The 16,569-nt window shown below is 44.9% G+C and overlaps 1 long non-coding RNA gene across 1 annotated transcript; it reads left to right on the top strand.

Annotated features, from left to right (window-relative positions):
- The first annotated feature begins 13,081 nt into the window (after positions 1-13,081).
- On the top strand, positions 13,082-15,329 carry LOC141221115 (uncharacterized). Its single transcript, XR_012289189.1, has 3 exons — positions 13,082-13,148; positions 13,440-13,532; positions 15,242-15,329. It is a non-coding gene; the product is annotated as an uncharacterized lncRNA (long non-coding RNA).
- The last annotated feature ends 1,240 nt before the right edge of the window (positions 15,330-16,569 follow it).

The raw sequence follows: 16,569 nt of genomic DNA on the forward strand, positions 1-16,569 counted from the left end.
GACCACATGAAGCTAGCCCCAAGCAGGTCAGGCTATGTCTACGCTCTCACCATCGTAGACCACTACTCCCGGTTTCTGGTAGTAGTGCCAGTGAAAGACCAGACGGCTCAGACGGCAGCCAAGGCATTTCAAAAGCACTTCTGTCGCCTGCACGGTTACGCTGACCGTGTGCTTACTGATCAAGGTCCAGCCTTCGAAGCGGAAGTGTTCCAGGAATTCTGCAACCTGTACGGCTGCAAGAAAATCAGGACAATGCCGTATCACCCCCAAACCAACGGGTTGTGTGAAAAGATGAACCAGGTGGTGATAGACCTGTTGAAGACGTTGCGTCTTGAAGAATGCAGCCTGTGGCCAGAGAAGTTGCCAGATCTGGTGGATCTATATAATCACATCCCGGTGAACCAATTGTACACCCGCTTACCTGATGAGGGCAAGACCTGGTAAGCTGCCTGTCGACTTGGACATGGGGGTCCTAACACCAGAGATAACCTCACCAGATGCGGATTGGGATACCGAGCGGCAGCAAAAATACTACAAAGTGCAAGAGTGTGTTGAAAGAAGTTTGTCCCAGGCAAGACAGAAGCAAGAGAAAACTTAAAATCAACATGCACCTGCTGTCCCCTTGCTACCTGGAGAACAAGTTCCTAAGAGAAAGAGACGACTCCACAAACTAGATGATCAGTGGGAGGTAGAGCCGTACACCATCCTACCCTCGAGTTACGATAACACCTAAGTGTGCCTCATCAGCAAAGATGGAGGAGAAACTTCAGCGGCAGTCTCAAGAGACCACTTGAAGATATGTCCTGAGCAGTTAAAACACACTAAACAAAATCAAGACAACCCTCAGCCCACAGAAGAATTGGAGGAAGTGGTCCAAACAGTGCTCAGAGAATTTCCCCGGTCGTGGACACAGGTAAACAATGCAATTGTAGTACCGGTCATTAACTTTCTCCAAGCAGCCTCACCGGAAACTGCAGAACTCCCAGAACAGCTGGAAGACCAGTTGGCCCCAGAGACGGAAGTTTCATCATCAGCAGACCAGGAGAATCAACCCTCTGCTAGCAGTGAACCTGTCGTACCCATGGTGAGCCAAATAATTCGTAGGAAATTACCCAGCCTACCAGTGTTACCTCAGAATACCTGTAGTGTAGTTCACACTGAACCCACCACACCAGGGGTAGACACAAGGGACCAGGGTAGAGCAGTAACTACCGATGTACTACGTAGATCGACTAGGAGTACAAAAGGTCAGCTCCCTGCCCGTTGGAGAAACTAAAATGTAAAGTTTAAAGTATAAAAGTATTAAAATGTATGCTGTATATAGTTACCCGTAAGGGTATGCCAGAGACATTGCCAGTTTGACAAGTTTTATATGTGTTTATCCAGTTACCTGAAAGGGGTACAAAGACTTGTAGGTTATGGACAGTGAATAACCAAAGAACTTTCCATTGTAAATAGTTGCACTTATTAGAGTGCCCCCCTTATTGGTTTTATGATTATAACAAATGACCTTAGAACAAAAACCCGTTTGGCATGGCCGAAGACGTGGTCCAACACCTGGATCATCCATGCCCTGCAGCCACGCCCAGGGCCTACGTTGAGGGTTTGCAGACGGGTCCCTCATGTTCAAGTTTGCACCTTAATAAGGAAAATGGACACCTGGTTGCAGATTATACTGTAACCTGCTAAAGACTGTAATGTTAATAATTTTCTATGTGCCTTGTTGTTGTTATTTGTTACTTTTGAAAAATATTCTCAGTCCGGGAGTACTGAAATTAACAAGGAGGGAATGTGGCACCCCAGTGGTACAGTTGCCACAGTGGCTTTGCCTCCCTCAAAAGAGGTAATGCCATGCCTGGAAGCAAGCAGGGATCCCCTAGTCAGGGATACTAAGCATGCAACATTTTCCTGGCTCCAGACCAGCAAGGGGAGCTCCTCCCCTTGGCAACTGGGATTTGGGGGCGGGGTTAGTTAGTCTTAGTATTGGGAGTTGAGTTTAGGACGTCGAAGAGAGAGGAGCTAGGGACTGGAGCTAAGGTAGCTTATCCTAGCTAGAAAAAACACAGAGGACCGGACACCGGAGTCCGAGGCTTTGGGGCACTGAAGGCCCAGCAGCAGATACCGTAGGGCAGGAGATTGAAGGTCTCCTGGCCCCATCAGACGCCCGGAGGCTCAGCAGCACAGAGGGACCAGCACCGCTACGTGGGATCAACGCATGAGTATGGCCCGAACTGCAAGCCATACGGGTGAGCACAGAACGTTACACTCAGGGACATGGGCTATAGCACAGTTACAAGCAGCAAAGCCAAAGAGTATAGTGAGAAGGGGAGGCCTACAACCTCACCTGGCAAGGAGGACTCTATGCTTGCTTCCAGGCTGACCGGACTCTTACCTCTAGCCAGTACTCCAATCCAGGCTTGCCTAATTGTCATCAGTAAAGACCCTGGGACTGCACTATACTGACTCTGTGGTTATTACTGCACTACGACACCCTGCACAACCACCAACATTTACACCCTGCCCTGAAGCTAACTCTTCCTGTGGGGAGTCATAACATCCTTGCTGCAATACCACCAGCTTAAAAGGACTGCTCCGCAGCGGCGACCCCTTTAGCCGCATTCCACAGGTGGCGTAGTTGGACTCTTTAATAAAACCTATACATATAATTTCCCTTGGATTGACCGCCCTGGGTCACGGACCGGGTCACCGCCACTGTGACTACAACCCCCAGCATCTACCAGCCCGGCACCGGGTACCCCACGGCCCAGGGGGCGCGTCATATCCATAGACCTTCCCAGCCTGATAATATCAGTAATATCAGCCTGTAGCTGTCTGCTTTACCTTGGCTGGTTATTAAAAATAGGGGGGACGCCACGTCATTTTTTAAAATTCATTACTTATTAAATAGGTCAGAAAATGTTAAAAACACCATGAAAGGTAGTAAAGGGTACAATTGTATAATATTTAGGGTGGGACGTAGAATAATATAAGCTCTCCCTTTTTAGATCAACTCTCTCTGAACTGTTTCCAGAGGACAGTGTGGTAAGCTTCGCCTCACAGGGTCTTCTATAAACCCGATGACGCAATGCAGCCGGCCAATCACAGTAATGCCAATAACCAACATGGCTAAGGCCATGTGTATGGAAAACATTTCCTGCATGTTTGTCAGCTGTCACAGCCGCACAATATGCAGGCCGGGGACTTGAGCATGGCGCGTGAGCATAGTAGAATTAATTCTCAGCCTATTAGTTCAGCCACAACAGTCACAATTTCTTATGTGGCCCCTCAGGAAAATGAATTGCCAACCCCTGATCTCAATGATTTATAACTTGAGCCGCTTATCTTTAATTGCTCAATAGTTGTCACAGTTGTTAATAGTCATGTGCAGCCAATGAGTTAAATGTTCTATGGTAAAAAAAGACACATGAGAAATAAATCTACACAATGTTTCCAGTAACATAACTGAGTATATTTTTAAGGTATGTTCACAGTTGGCAGTTTTTTTTCAGCCGTTTTTTTTCTTCTGAGGAAAACGCTGCATTTTACAGAGCCAGCTTAGAGATGAGATTTCTAAACTCTCAATCACACCTTGCATTTTTTTTCCTGTTCTTTTAAATCTGCAGCTTGTCAATTCTTTCAGTTTTGCAGCGCTTTTCACCCATTAAAATGAAAAAAAAAAACATTAAAAGAGCTGCAAAAACGCGAGTATTGTATGCAGCGTTTTTCCTCCTACCACTCAGGTTTTCGGGGTAGAAAAAAATGCTGTGAAAATGCAACGTGTGAACATCCCCTTATCCTGGTTGTGCTGTAATTGGAAATAAAATAAAACGTCCATAATAACATGGAGATGTAATTCATTCTATGGTGTTTGCACTTTCAGTATTGCTAGGTGGCATCTTTTTGTGCAGAGCCGCCAGTTTAACATTCTGTGACAAGATTCCATGATGACATCACTGGTGATGGTCGGCCATTATGACATCACAGCTCACAGCCATTACTTATAGAATGTACACAGGGTCACGGGTGCCTTTCTTGGCTTCATAGTGACTGATAGCATTTGCAGTTTTTCGCTATGGCTGAATTACTTTTGGATAATCTTCAGGTAGACGCACTATGGGAGATTATTATCAATAATAACCCAGACACTGCGCTTCTACCACCTGATGGCGTCCTCAGCTTCACTCACCGGATGGTGATAAAGCTAGTAAATGACTGCCTGACCAAACACTACCAAGGTCATCTAACGTCAGACTATCTGACGGATTTACCTCAGAACATCAGGACTTTACTACAGCAGGTAAGCGGTGGACGCTCCGCACAAATCTTCTCCATAATCATAGATAATAATAGCGGGACAGAAACTTCTTCAGAGGAGCAGATGTCACATACAATGGCCGCCTCCATTGTGCCCTTTCTCACTCAGGATTTTCATTTTTATTTCTTTTCTTTTTTATAGGCTGAAAAAAGATTTCAAAACGGCGATTTGGCTTTTATTAAAGAACTCGCCGAGAAAGTCCTGTCTGTACTGGAACGTCGGGCCCGCTCATCGGAACGCCTGGTAAGGAGCCGTCATCTCTATCACACGTCCTTGTTTTCTGATCTTCTCCAGATCAGCAGTCAGATATCAGATCTGGTGGTAGATGTTACAGGCCTCCTGTCAGCTCCTGGCAGGCTCAGCAAATGTATGGCCGCCAGTCTGTGCTGCTCCCTCGCCTGTGAGGACAGTCTGTATTCTGCTGATGTAGTCACAGCTCAGTGGTGGGAAGTCTGTATTACCGCTTCTGTCTATCACTATTATCAGAGTCTTCCTGCTTGTAAATGCTGAAGCTGAGATAATAGGCGATAATAGTGCACACAAGTCTCTTCTACACTATATTAACATGGACTTGTGGAGAGGAACTGCAGTGTAAAGCAATTCCACCCAATACTGTAGGGAATGGAGTACAAGATGTACCCATGATATAAAGAATGCAGGTAACACAGCTTTGGGGTATCAGTGCAGAAAAGTCGAAGTTTACACTGAACGTTTGATTTTTCAATCTTAATTTATCTTAATCCACGTAAATCAGAGAACTTTCTGAGAAATATTATCAAGATGGCGCATTATTTGTATAGTTACAATTGCTGCATCTGTAAATGTGGGTTTAGTGCTTCCTGATTTATGTGTTTCGTGATTTGGTGAAATCTTCCACATATTAAATATATATATTATAATTATTAGGAAACAGCAAAAGGCAACACCAAAGATGGGCAAAATCTACACCCGGAAATAATCCCTGACCCTAATACGAGTCAGCCGGAACTGACCAGTGATCTGATTACAGGTAAGCCGATCATCCGACCTTCTACCTATAATATAATCAGGGATGTGACAGAGACAGAAAGACACATCCCAGACTGGGAGGGAGGAGGATGAGGATGGAGGAGGAGTGTGGTGACTGATAAAGCGGTATGCGTAGGCGCTTACCGTGTATTGCGATCTCCAGTGGGGACATACCCTGATCTTCAGAGAGGCCGGTGGAGGAGACTGGCGCCAGAGGATGAGGGGGAGCATATACCAGGATGGGGGACCAGGATGGGGGAGCATATACCCGGCTGGGGGGGAACATATAACATGATGGAGGAGTATATACCAGGATGGGGGATCAGGATGAGGGAGCATATACCAGGATGGGGGACCAGGATTGGGGAGCATATACCAGAATAGGGGACTACGATTTGGGAGCATATACCAGGATGGGGGGTAGCATATACCATGATGGGGGAGCATATACCAGGATGGGGGATCAGGATGGAGAAGCATATACCAGGATGGGGGACCAGGATTGGGGAGCGTATACCAGGATGGGGGAGCATATTCCAGGATGGGGGACCGGGATGGGGGAACAAGGACCAGGATGGGGGACCATATACCAGGATGGGGGAGCATGGAGCAGGATGGGGGAGCATATACCAAGATAGGGGACCAGGATGGGGGAGCATATACCAGGATATGGAACCATGATGGGGGAGCATGGACCAGGATAGGGGACCAGGATTGGGGAGCATATATCAGGATAGAGGAACAGTATTGGGGAGCGTATACCACTATAGGGGACCAGGATTGTGGAGCATATACCAGGATGAGGGAAAGCATATACCAGGATGAGGGAGCATGGACCAGGATGGGGGAGCATATACCAGTATAGAGGACCATGATGAGAGAGCATATAACAGGATGGGGGACCAGGATGGGGGAGCATATACCAGGATAGGGGACCAGTATGAGGGAGCGTATACCAGAATGGGGGGAGCATATACCAGGATGGGGGACGAGGATAGGGGAGCATATACCAGGATAGGGGATTAGGATGGGGGAGCATATATCAGTATAGGGGACCAGGATGGAGGGGAGCATATACCAGGATGGGGGACCATATACCAAGATGAGGAACAATATACCAGAATGGGGGACAATATACCAGGACTGGGGAGCATATACCAGGATAGGGGAGCATATACCAGGATAAGGGAGCATATTCCAGGATGGAGGAGCACATACTATAATGGGGGCCCAAGATGGGGGAGCATATACCATGATGGGGGAGCATATACCAGGATGGGGGAGCATATACCAGGATGGAGGATCAGGATCCAATGTCTTAGTCATGAGAAATCTAATATAAATCTGGATGGAAGTTCACTGGGGGGGGGGGGGAGTCAGAGTGCAGTAACATGCCCCCAGTGCACTTCCAGGCTAATTTGCATATGGCTGCTCTGCTTGAACTGTCTCTTCCCATCACTCACATGTACAGTGAGGGTGATGAGTTCCTCATTCATGTGATGATTGGGGATTCCTCCATCATTTATATTACATGTATCTGTCTATGGATGTGCCGTATGTTCTCATATTTAGAATCCCCATATAATTAGTAATAGCCCCATTTACAGACGTCCTGCCATTTCTCCATTATATTGCTGTATTGTGTATATAGGATTGATATCATCTAATACATTTTATTTCTTCATCGTTTTATCACTATTTTAGATACAACTGTGCTGGCGGATGCTGACAGTGTAATCTGTGAGATCCCAGAGATCCAAGAACCTGCCGCTGTAAGTATCATAGAGGGAGATGTCTGTATATCACCAGATCATGGGGTGTGAATGACACGTCCAGTATTATCCCCATATAACCATGGGACATCTCTATTCTAAATGTAGATGACACTATTGTGTTAGATAATAGCACTTATACTAAAGGGAATCTGTCACCAGATTGTGCTACTCATCTGAGAGCAGCATGATGTAGGGGCAGGGACCCTGATTCCAGCAATGTCACTTACTGGGTGCAGCAGTTGTGATAAAATCTCTCTTTCTCTGCATGCTGGGCTATGTATAACTGCCACAGCACTGATTGGCAGCTTTCTTGTACAGTACGCTGTGGATAGGCAGAAATCCGCTAATCAGTGGTGGGGGCAGGGTTACACAGAGCAATAGGACTACATGGCACAAGACAACTAGTCCTGTAGTGATAATCTCTTGCTGATTAAACACTGATTTTAATAAATCAACGACACAGACCCTAGTAAGTGACACATCGCCGGAATCAGGATTTCGGCCCTTACTTCATGCAGTTCTTAGATTACATATAAAAAACAACTTGCTGACAGATTCCTTTTCAGTTCTCTTCTGTGATCTCCCATATTATTCTGCACTGTACAATGATTCCGGTGTATGGAGGATCCCCCTAAATTACCCCCATGTCTGCGGGGCGTCCTGCTTGTATCGCCCCCTACATACAATCAGTGTAAATCAGCTGGGACATAACAGAGGTGGAAGATGGTTTTGTATCCGGAGCTTTTTTCTTGCAGCTTTTTTATCTGAAAATCATTTCTTATTTTTTAATAGAGTTTGATCGAATCATTGATCCCGGCGAGAAAGCCGCATATGAGCGACTTCCAAACATCCAAACTGATCGGCAGCGGAGCTTTTGGGTGAGATTTCTGTTGGTATAATCCATATTTCTCAGGTTCCCTATGACAATGCTTCTGCCTCTGTGCTCTGCCATTCAGCGTTATCATAGGGAAATGATCTGAGTCCACATCACTGTTCTAATTCTCACTATTCAGCTCATTTATATACTGTTGAGCAAACTGATCTATAACAAATCAGACTGTAAGGGCCTGTGCACACATTGCAGATTTTTTGCATTTTTGCTGTGTTTTTTCTGCTCAGAATTGTCACAAAACCTGAGGGATTTCATGTTGCCAGCCAAGTGATGGAGATCCCTGAAATCTTATGCACACGATGCTTATTTTTCCTTGCAGATTTGCAGCACATCTGCATCATGTCATTTCTTTCAGTATTTTTTCTGCAGATTTCGCACATAATAATAAGTGGGGAAAAATCTGCAACAAAAACGCAAGTAAAAACATGACAAAACGCACCTCTTTTTTGCATAGTTTTTCCTGCCTAGGGATGCAGATTTGGTGGAAAACTTTCTGCTCCAAATACTTCATATGGACACATACCCTTAAGGAAAGAGATTAAAATAATATATTCCATTCCCCTGTCCTAGCCCCTCACCTGTTCTTATGCTGCACCTCCACCAGGGCTTCCTTCTCCTCCTCAGCGGACTTTGTTTTTTTCGGGGCGGCTCCATTATGGAGCTGATAAGAGAGATTGGCTGCACACGGTCACGTGAGGATTGACACGATACTGACGTCAATGACATCTGCACCCACATCCTCCACCATGACAATGTGAGTCCAATCACTGGCCTCAGCACCAGAAGGGGGCGCCAGAACATCCAAAGACTGGCACAGAGGACGCAGGACTGCAGTGATGGACAGGTGAGAGCCTAGGATAGGTGGGTATAACATGTTTTATTATTTTTTAACTACTTCCATCCCCTCCTTTTATTATGCCATAGGGTATGGGAGGAGCATAACAAATTTCTTCTTACAGCAATTGGAGGAATTTCAATTTGCAGTAAATTTCACTTGGACAGAATCGTATCTATTGACCAAATATAGAGAATCTGGCCAAGAAGAATTTCGGTAGATTCTCTCCCATGTCTCTAATGCGACATGGGTGAGGGCTCAGACAGACATGGCATTGTGCAGATCTCCCATAGTTGATCTAGAAAGTGCTATTTTATTAATTTCTTGAAATGAATATCATTGACGGCCAGATTTCAAGAATTGGTACAGAAGATCATGTAATGACTTCTATAGATGGACTATTAATAAGGATTCATTATAACCCATAGATTCTCCTTTTTTCCAGGGCCGTATACTTAGTGCACCATAAAGACTCACACCAGATCTTTGCAGTGAAGAAAATGGCCAAGCAGAACCTGGATACTCCAAGAAAAGTGGAATTGGCCTTTCTGGAGAGGGACATCTTAACATTCGCTGATTGTCCCTTTGTGGTCTCCATGCTCTGCTCCTTTCCAACTAAATCTCACCTGTGTATGGTTATGGAGTATGTAGAAGGTAGGACATGTACATTATATTATATTCAATCCATGTCTGCTTACATCTTATCACCGCTCATATAATTAGGATTTGTCCAAGTGGTTGGCTACATCCCCACAGAGAATTTACTATAGGTTATATATTACCAAGATACCCGGAAATTCATTGATCTGTGTGCACGGGTACTATGGTGCCCATGAGTCGGACGGGTCCCGCGCCACTTTGCTTTGTTTCCCATCCCTGTTCCTATCATCAAAATTTCAGCATAGCCACATCCTCAGAATATGCGAATATGGCTGAACAGAATGGTGGATCAAGAAGCCAAAAGCTCCCTGATCCACCATCAGCCTGTGGTGCACTGAAGGTGAAAAGTCGCAATAGCATCACGCCTGTAGTGTGGCGACTCAGTACTCACACTGCACTGACCAGAATGCCTGGGGAATGGGGTGAGATGAGTAGTGCTTTTTTATGTTAGTATTTGTAGGGGCCATAATACTAAATGGGTGTCTGGCAGTAGCCAATCATACTGTTTGGGGCACTAGTGGGGGTCATCATGCTGATTTCAGGGGGGCAAAATACTGAGTGGTGGGGCTGAAGGGAGCCATAATAATGAGTTGGGGGGCTAGTGGGGACAATTATACTGAGTGGTGGGGCTATTATACTGATTGGATGGATGGTTAGGGCCATAATACTAAGTGGTGGGGCTCGTGGAGGCCATGATACTGATTGGAGGGCTGGTGAGGCCCATAATACTGATTGGTGGGGCTGGTGGGGGCCATGATACCGATTAGATGGCTGGTGAGGGCCATAATACTGAGTGGTGGGGCTGGTGAGATCCATAATAATGAGTGATGGGGCTGATGGGGGCCATAATACTGAGTAGTGAGGCTTGTGTCAGCCATAATACTGAGTGGTGGGGCTGCTGGGAGTCATAATATTGAGTTAAGAGGCTCGTGGGAGCAACTATACTGATTTGTATAAGTGGTGGGGCTGGTGGGGGCCATGATACTGATTAGATGGCTGGTGAGGGCCATAATATGAAATAGTGAGGTTGGTGGGTGCCATAATACTGAGTGATGTGGCTGGTGATGGGCATAATACTGAATTGGGGGCTGTGGGAGACATAATACTGTGTGAGAGGCTATGGGAGACTGTGAATGCTCCTATATTGAGTTGCCGACTGTGAATGCCCCTAAACTGAGTGGGGTCCTCATACTGAGTGGTGTGCCGTGGGAGTCCTTATTCTGTGTGGGGATCCTCATTCTATGTTGTGGTCAAAATTATGTGTGAGGGGCCACTCATATTAAGTGGGACATGTATTTATGTACGGTAATTAGCTAAGGACATTTTACCACTACTTTAGTCTAATATTATGTGCACTATCCATTACATCTGTATATATTCTCTCCTGCCAAATATATCTGCTCACTTCTCATTATTCGTCACAGGGATCTGATTTATAAACCCTTCACTTGTCATATTTCCTTTTTTTCTATAGGTGGAAACTGTCAGACCCTTCTAAACACCAGGGGTCATTTATCTGTCCCCTTGACCCGCTTGTACTTTGCAGAAGTGGTTGTTGCAGTGGAATACTTGCACAGCTGTGGTGTGGTGCACAGAGACCTGAAACCGGAGAAGTAAGTGCCCCTGTAGTATAATAAGGAGGGAGAGTTATTATTTATTATCATATAGTCTGTAAGGCTAAAATCATCTTTTTTTTCGCAGCCTCCTGATAACATCTGCTGGACACATTAAAGTTACCGATTTTGGGCTTTCAAAAGTTGGTGTCATGATACCAAAAACCAACATCTACAAGCAATTAACAGAGGACATCACCAGAGAGTTCCGGGACCATGAGGTCAGCATCACTTACAGAAACCCAGCTTGTTCTTTACAAATCTCATCACACTATTGCTTCTTCTCTACGTTCTTCATTCCTAGAGAACTTTTCCACTGATATTTTATCTTCTGTCATTGTGTTTTTATGGTGAGAACTTGTCATATTAATGGTATCATCAATCTCATCTCTTTCTTCTATTGGTTTCCAGGTCTGTGGCACCCCATATTATGTAGCCCCAGAGGTCATCCTGAAAAAAGGCTATGGGAGACCTGTTGACTGGTGGTCAATGGGGATCATACTACATCAATTTCTTGTGGGATTGGTTCCATTTTATGGAAATTCCCCAACTGAGATTTATGAAAATGTTGTCACAGGTAAGTAGAATAATCCGATTATAGCTTTGATTGGTTACATTTTTTTACTTATTTCCTTTGCTTTATCGTACAGTCCAATAAAGAGGTTTCATTTTCTGTCTTTTTCTATATAACAGGAGGCGTAATTTGGGATTGTAATCCCGTTCCTCCCTTTGTTGCTCAGAACCTCATCACTAAACTGCTCAGAAAAATTCCTGCACAAAGACTTGGGACAGGTAACAGTTTACTTATTACACCAAGGACATATCGCTCAAGTCCATGAGACTCAGCACTTCTCTATCAGCTCATCCATTTTTAGTTTGCCATAATATGACTTTCAGTATATTTCCTGCATGTTTGCTCAGTTATGTCATTAGTTCAGATTAAGTTAAACAGTTCAGATATGGAGCAGTCTCTGACAATATCCGCAATACTTTTGTTTTGTCTTCTACAGCAGGAGCATTTCAGATCAAAGGTCATCCATTCCTGAGTGATGTAGACTTTGACAACCTTTTAAGTCAGAAGCCTGAGTACGTTCCTCAGCTTTTGTCAGACGTGGACACAAGCTCCCCTATCAGTAAGTAGAAGGAGACGTCATCTAGACAAAGCAGCTATTTGTCTCGTCTACCATAATTTGAGACAATTGGCTCCCATTAATATTATGGATAAATGGTGACTGTGCTAAACTAACAATCTCTAATAATACTTCATTACTTATCTCTGGTAGATCACTCTGATATAAACAAACATCTCGTCTCAGAGGATGAGGAGGACAATGAGAGCTTTAACTTCCAGAATTTTACATCTTCTTCTGAAAAGCTTTCTAAAGTAAGTATGAGAACAATAAATCTAAAATATGTAAAAAAAAGACCTCTAAAAGTAAAAAAAAAGTATTTAATATCTTCTTGTTGTCCGCATTTAGCTCTGTACCACCGCTACCAGGAGGATGAACAATGAGGATCCCAAGTCCCCTCCAGAGTGTACCCCGGCATCCAGCACAAGCATCTCAGAAATGTGAGTAGATTCTAGGGTCATTACTGGGAGCTCCATACTGACATATATGCACAAACCCAAATATAGGACATAAACACCATAACAACAAATACAGCATGCATCGCCCGTGATTAGCAGTCATTGTGCTTTTGGCTTCAGAAACCTCTGGTGGTGACAGCCCATAATTGCAGCTAGTCATGCACTTTTAGTGCTGCCCACACTGTAGGAGAGATGTAGTACTACATGCCAGCCATTCTTGGTAGTGGTTTTTCGCTCTGCTTTATAGAAGGTAGTTTTGAGTAGGAAACCTTCCCTACCATAACTGTTATATATCCTAATAGGCCTTATTGTTGATGTTAATCTAGTGAGACAACCCCTTCTATACCGAATTTACTTGTAATTTACACGTTTATCTTCTTCCAAACAGGCAGAAAGAATCTTTTCCTGTGTCTATTAGAGATGATGCTATTACCAGCTTGCCACCCTCGTCCCCATTGTCAGGTATGTACATGTCTACAGCACAAAAAATGAGAATGTTGATGTCAAGGCTCAAATATTTTCATATGGTATTTTTGTTAGTGGTCTTCTATGTTATACATGTTTCATGGATTCCAATTATGTTGCCCATAGGCCCATACTGTATCTCCATTTGCCTAATTTTGTAAAGCTTTTCCAGATTACCAGATGTATAGGGGACAGGAGTAGAACAATTCTACTATATGCAGGAAAGATACAAAGCAGATCCTATAAGAATATATTGTTAATGAGGCCTTTTTTCTACTTTCTGATTAGAAATTCCAGCTGACGTGGAAAGAAAATCTTCAATATATCTGAGTATAGAGCAAGAAATCTCAGAAAATGAAGAAAAGGGGGAAAAGAGACGAGGTAAGTGTGAGAGTCAGCTCCATGTTGTGTGATGTCATTCAGTGAGAATAATTCATGTGGAGCAGTTGTTATTAGGGATGGGCAGACCCGTGGATGTTCGGGTCCATCAGGCTCAAGAATGTTACCCTAACGTGATCCCGAACCCGAACGGGATGTGGTGAATATTCATGGGACTTTAATAGCGGGCACACAGACAGCTGAGCGCAGCAGGAGCCGCGCTGCGGCTACCACGTGCAAACTATTAGGGAAAATGAGTGGTCACTGCTCCCCACGCATGCAGTGAATATTCCAGCACAGAGGGGAACACAGCGCTGGAGGAGAGAGGAGGTGAGTATGATTGTTTATTTTTTTTATGAGCAGCGTGACAGAGATCAGGGGGTGCCAAGCATACCAGGATGAGGGGGCCATACATACAGGGATGAAGGGGGCCATGCATATAAGTGATGAGGGGGGCGATGCATACAAGGATGAGGGGGGCTATACATACAGGGATGAGGCATGAGGGGGGCCATACATACAGGGATGAAGGGGGCCATACATACTTGGATGAGGGGGTCCATACATACAGGGATGAAGGATGAGGGGGGCCATACATACAGGGATGAAGAGTGCCATACATACCAGGAAGAGGAATGAAGGTACCATACATACCAGGAAGAGGGATGAAGGTGCCATACATACCAGGATTGGTGTGCGGGGGCGCCATACATAACAGGATGAAGAGTGCCATACATACCAGGAAGAGGGATGAGGGGGCCATGCATACCAGGATGGGGGATTGGGGTGCCATGCATACCAGGGTGGTGGATTGGGGTGCCATTGCATATCAGGATGGAGATGAGGGCCACATATAACAGGAAGGAGGGGGCCATATATACCAGGATGGGGGATATTAACGGAAGTGGGGTACATTACCCCTATAACAGTGTCAGCAGCAGACCCCCTCCAGCTTAACAGGGCATCATGACAACATTTTTTGCTTAAATTTTTTTTCTATTTTGCTCCTCTAAAACCTAGGTGCGTCTTATAGTCCGAAAAATATGGTATTCACCAGCCGGTGCCTGTGCATAGTTAGAAATTTGTCAGTGAGATATATAATTTAGTGCAGTGTGTGTGTGTGTAGCTTACTGTACATGTATTTAGATAATAATTAAAAAAATAAAATAAAAAAATGCCCAGATGAGGGAAAGCAGACAGCTCGGGACTGGTGTTATTATTCTGGGAAGAGGCCAATGTCCATGAAGCTTCCCAGGCTATTAATATCAGCTCACGGCTGTCTGCATAGCCTTTACTGATTATTAAAAGGGGGTGCACCCCCAAAAATGACGTGGGGTCCCCTTTATACTGCGCCGGCCAATCACAGGCATACCAATACTTGGCATGGCTGTGATGGGGCCTGAAGTGCCCACACCAGAAAAGTTTGTTGATTGGCTGTGCTGCATCCTTTCAACAAGCTTTGTTCGGACTGCTGAACCCAAACAGTAACACAGACTTCCGGGAGACACTAGATGTCCAGTACGGACCATCACATATATGATGGCTAACAATGATCCCTGACCTCTTTATGAATAAGATTCCTCTGTCGTTCAGCCACAGTGACCACACAGTAGTATCAAGTAATAAGTCGTCCCTTTACTTACATTATAGACACAAAGCAGATCCTATAAGAATATATTGTTAATGAGGGCTTTTATTTACTTTCTGATTAGAAATTCCAGCTGACGTGGAAAGAAAATCTTCAATATATCTGAGTATAGAGCAAGAAATCTCAGAAAATGAAGAAAAGAGGGAAAAGAGACGAGGTAAGCGAGAGAGTCAGCTCCATGTTGTGTGATGTCATTCAGTGAGAATAATTCATGTGGAGCAGTTGTTATTAGGGATGGGCAGACCCGTGGATGTTCGGGGAACACAGCGCTGGAGGAGAGAGGAGGTGAGTTTGATTGTTTATTTTTTTTATGAGCAGCGTGACAGGGATCAGGGGGTGCCAAGCATACCAGGATGAGGGGGCCATACATACAGGGATGATGGGGGCCATGCATATAAGGATGAGGGGGGCGATGCATACAAGGATGAGGGGGGCTATACATACAGGGATGAGGCATGAGGGGGGCCATACATACAGGGATGTGGCATGAGGGGGGCCATACATACAGGGATGAAGGGGGCCATACATACCGGGATGAGGGGGTCCATACATACAGGGATGAAGGATGAGGGGGGCCATACATACAGGGATGAATAGTGCCATACATAGTATACATACCAGGAAGAGGAATGAAGGTACCATACATACCAGGAAGAGGGATGAAGGTACCATACATACCAGGATGGGTGTGCGGGGGTGCCATACATAACAGGATGAAGGGTGCCATACATACCAGGAAGAGGGATGAGGGAGCCATGCATACCAGGATGGGGGATTGGGGTGCCATGCATACCAGGATGGTGGATTGGGGTGCCATTGCATATCAGGATGGGGATGAGGGCCACATATAACAGGAAGGAGGGGGCCATATATACCAGGATGGGGTATATTAACGGAAGTGGGGTACATTACACAGTGTCAGCAGCAGACCCCCTCCCCCTTAACAGGGCAGCATGACAACATTTTTTGCTTACATTTTTTTTCTATTTTGCTCTTCTAAAACCTAGGTGCGTCTTATAGTCCGAAAAATACGGTATTCACCAGCCGGTGCCTGTGCATAGTTAGAAATTTGTCAGTGAGATATATAATTTAGTGCAGTGTGTGTGTAGCTTACTGTACATGTATTTAGATAATAATTAAAAAAATAAAATAAAAAAATGCCCAGATGAGGGAAAGCAGACAGCTCGGGTCTGGTGTTATTATTCTGGGAAGAGGCCAATGTCCATGAAGCTTCCCAGGCTATTAATATCAGCTCACGGCTGTCTGCATAGCCTTCACTGATTATTAAAGGGAGGTGCACCCCCAAAAATGACATGGGGTCCCCTTTATACTGCGCCGGCCAATCACAGGCATACCAATACTTGGCATGGCTGTGATGGGGCCTGAAGTGCC

Source organism: Phyllobates terribilis, unplaced genomic scaffold (assembly GCF_046119375.1).
Source record: "Phyllobates terribilis strain yellow unplaced genomic scaffold, ASM4611937v1 Scaffold_317__1_contigs__length_2197502, whole genome shotgun sequence".
NCBI classification, from domain to species: Eukaryota; Metazoa; Chordata; class Amphibia; order Anura; family Dendrobatidae; genus Phyllobates; species Phyllobates terribilis.